Source organism: Triticum dicoccoides, chromosome 3B (genome assembly GCF_002162155.2).
Source record: "Triticum dicoccoides isolate Atlit2015 ecotype Zavitan chromosome 3B, WEW_v2.0, whole genome shotgun sequence".
Classification (NCBI taxonomy): domain Eukaryota; kingdom Viridiplantae; phylum Streptophyta; class Magnoliopsida; order Poales; family Poaceae; genus Triticum; species Triticum dicoccoides.
The window spans coordinates 59,606,170-59,609,520 of record NC_041385.1 but is presented as its reverse complement, the minus strand read 5'-3'; positions in this window follow the sequence as shown (position 1 = coordinate 59,609,520).

The window sequence follows — 3,351 nt, the reverse complement described above, 5'->3', positions numbered from 1 at the left end:
GGGGGGGGTTTGGGGGTTTTGTAGGGTTAATTTAGGGGTTTCATATATCGTCTTAGCTACCAAATAGAGAGAAGTGTCCTCTCTTATCTCCGTGCTTGGTCGACGCTACGTACTATACATATAGCGAGAGGACTCCACACGCTAGCTAGCTAGCTAGTAAGCAAATGAAGAAAACCATTAAGTACAGTCATGAACATATACAGAGAGAAGTGATCGACCTCTCCTTCTCCGAGAGATTGGTCGAACAACAAGTTTTCGTATATCTATCCGACGCTACTAGCTACATATATATAATATAAGATCTATTACAATCCTCATATATACATATGCCCATGCCTTTTGTTTTCATATTGAGGTCCTGTAGCTACATATATACATCATGCCCATGCCTTTTCTTTTCATATTGAGGTCCTGTAGCATGTTGTTTTGATGCTTGCAATATGCCTAGTTGCTGTTTTGGACAAATTGTTATTATAACTTGTTTCATGTGTGTGTGTTGAACCTTTGCTCCGTTTTGAGTGTGATCTATATGAAACTTGCTTGATTTTGCATACAGTTTCTTATTATCACGTTGCATCCTTGTTTTGGTGTGTTTTCTTGATGTTTGAGTGCATTTTGCATCAATGCCATGTTTAACTTGTTTTGCTCATATCTTCTAGGCCGTAGTTCCGAACTAAATGAACTTTATATGTAACTTGACTAGAATCTCGTGTAGATCATCTTGGTGCATCTTAACTTGCTGTTTAACAAATTGAACATAATGTTTATTCAGATCTGGACCAACTTCGAAATTTGCATATGAGGACTTACCGAAATTGTTATATGTCGTTCCCGGCCTCATTTAAACTTACCTTGATGTGTTGCTCTTGTTTGCATCATCTCTTGCCATGAGTAACTTCATGTAGCTTTGTCATGCATCATACTTGGTTGAGCATCATGTCTTGTTCTTGTGTGGTGTGTTTACCGTGTTGTGTGCTTCTTCTCGATAGTTCCTGTTTCATTGTGATCGTGAGGATTCGTTCGTCTACGCTTGGTTCGGCTTCATTCGTTCGTCTTCTTCATGGACTCAATTCTTCTTCCTAGTGGGATTTCAGGAAAGATGACCGCTACCCTGGATCTTACTACTATCATTGCTATGCTAGTTGCTTCGTTCTATCGCTATGCTGCGTTACCTATCTTTTGCTCCTCAAGCCTCCCATATTGCCATGAACCTCTAACCTTTGACACCCTTCCTAGCAAACCATTGCTTGGCTATGTTACCGCGTTGCTCAGCCTTCTTATAGCGTTGTTAGTTGCAGGTGAAGTTGAAGATTTCTCCATGGTGGACAGGATTTTGGTTGGGATATCACAGTATCTCTTATATTATTAATGCATCTATATACTTGGTAAAGGGTGGAAGACTCGGCCTTATGCCTGGTGTTTTGTTCCACTCTTGTCGCCCTAGTTTTCCGTCATACCGGTGTTATGTTCCCGGATTTTGCGTTCCTTACGCGGTTGGGTGATTTATGGGACCCCCTTGACAGTTCGCTCTGAATAAAACTCCTCCAGCAAGGCCCAACATTGGTTTTACCATTTGCCTCACCACCACCTATACTTTTCCCTTGGGAGTCGCTCTCTCGAGGGTCATCTTTATTTTAGCCCCCCTGGGCCAGTGCTTGTCTAAGTGTTGGTCCGAACCAGAGCCACTTGCAGCGCCACCTCAGGGAAACTCGAGGTCTGGTTTTAGTTGTACGTAGTGTTCATCCGGTGTTTCCCTGAGAACGAGATATGTGCAGCTCCTGTCGGGATTCTCGGCGCATCGGGCGGTCTTGCTGGTCTTGTTTTACCATTGTTGAAATGTCTTGTAAACCGGGATTCCGAGTCTGATCGGGTCTTCCTGGGAGAAGGTATATCCTTCGTTGATCGCGAGAGCTTATCATGGGCTAAGTTGGGACACCCCTGCAGGGTATAATCTTTCGAAAGCCGTGCCTGCGGTTATAGGCAGATGGGAATTTGTTAATGTCCGGTTGTAGATAACTTGACACCAGATCCGAATTAAAACGCATCAACCGCGTGTGTAGCCGTGATGGTCTCTTCTCGGTGGAGTCCGGGAAGTGAACACGGTTTTTGGGTTATGTTTGACGTAAGTAGGAGTTCAGGATCACTTCTTGATCATTGCTAGCTTCACGACCGTTCCATTTGCTCTCTTCTCGCTCTTATTTGCGTATGTTAGCCACCATATATGCTTAGTCGCTGCTGCAGCCTCACCACTTTACCCCTTCCTTTCCCTTTAAGCTTTGCTAGTCTTGATACCCATGGCAATGGGATTGCTGAGTCCTCGTGGCTCACAGATTACTACAACAATAGTTGCAGGTACAGGTTATGCGATGATCATGACGCGAGAGCGATGTTTGCTTGTTTTGGAGTTCTTCTTTTGCTTCTTCTTCGATCAGGGGATAGGTTCCAGGTCGGCAGCCTGGGCTAGCAGGGTGGATGTCGTTTGAGTTTCTGTTTGTGTTTCATCCGTAGTCGGATGTTGCTCTTATGTATTGTGATGTTGTATTCGTGTAGCATTGTATGCTTCTTGTATGTATCCCCATCTATGTATGTAATGTTGATGTAATGATATCCCCCTTGATTGATCGTGTAGTTTGGCCGTTGTTGAGTCTAGAAGAAAACTATTTTCGGAGTCTAGTTATATCGGAGAGTAGGAATTCTTTTACTCCTGAGCCCCCTTCGTCGCTCTGGTGAGGAATCTTGACGTAGGTGTTTTGAATTACTCCTCTTCCCCTTCAAATTTTCTTTAGGATCACGCAGTTGGTTTTCCGATTGTTGTTCCTCAGCTCTTTTCATCTGGTGCATTTCTCGTCAGTTGACTCGAGCCTCTTCATCATTGATTTCAATCCTCAGTTGTTTTATTTCCCACTCGCCCACCCTTCTTCTTCTCGGAACCGGAGTCCATAATCAAGTATCCTTCCTACTCATGCGAAGTCTTTGTTTTCTTTCCTCAATTATTTCAACCGGTGTCTTCTCTTCAAGTTATTCGTCGGTTCCCCCTTCAAAGTTGCCTTTGTTTTCCCTCCCTCCCACCCTTTTTCTTCCCGGAGCCTCAGTCTGTTTCGACCATCAATTTCATTCGTGTGGAGCCTCTTCAGTCTTCCCTCAATTGTTTCAACCGGTGAATTCTCGTCTCGGTCGACATTCTCCATCTCTTTGCCGGTGGACTCAATTCATGTTTTTCGAGTTGATCACATTCTTTTCCCTCGGATCAAGTGTTTTCTTGCTCGTTCGCCTCTCGCCATTTAACTATTTCGGAGTTCGGAAGACATATCAAGAGATTCGTCTGTGTTCCAATTAATTCGAGGTTGTCAC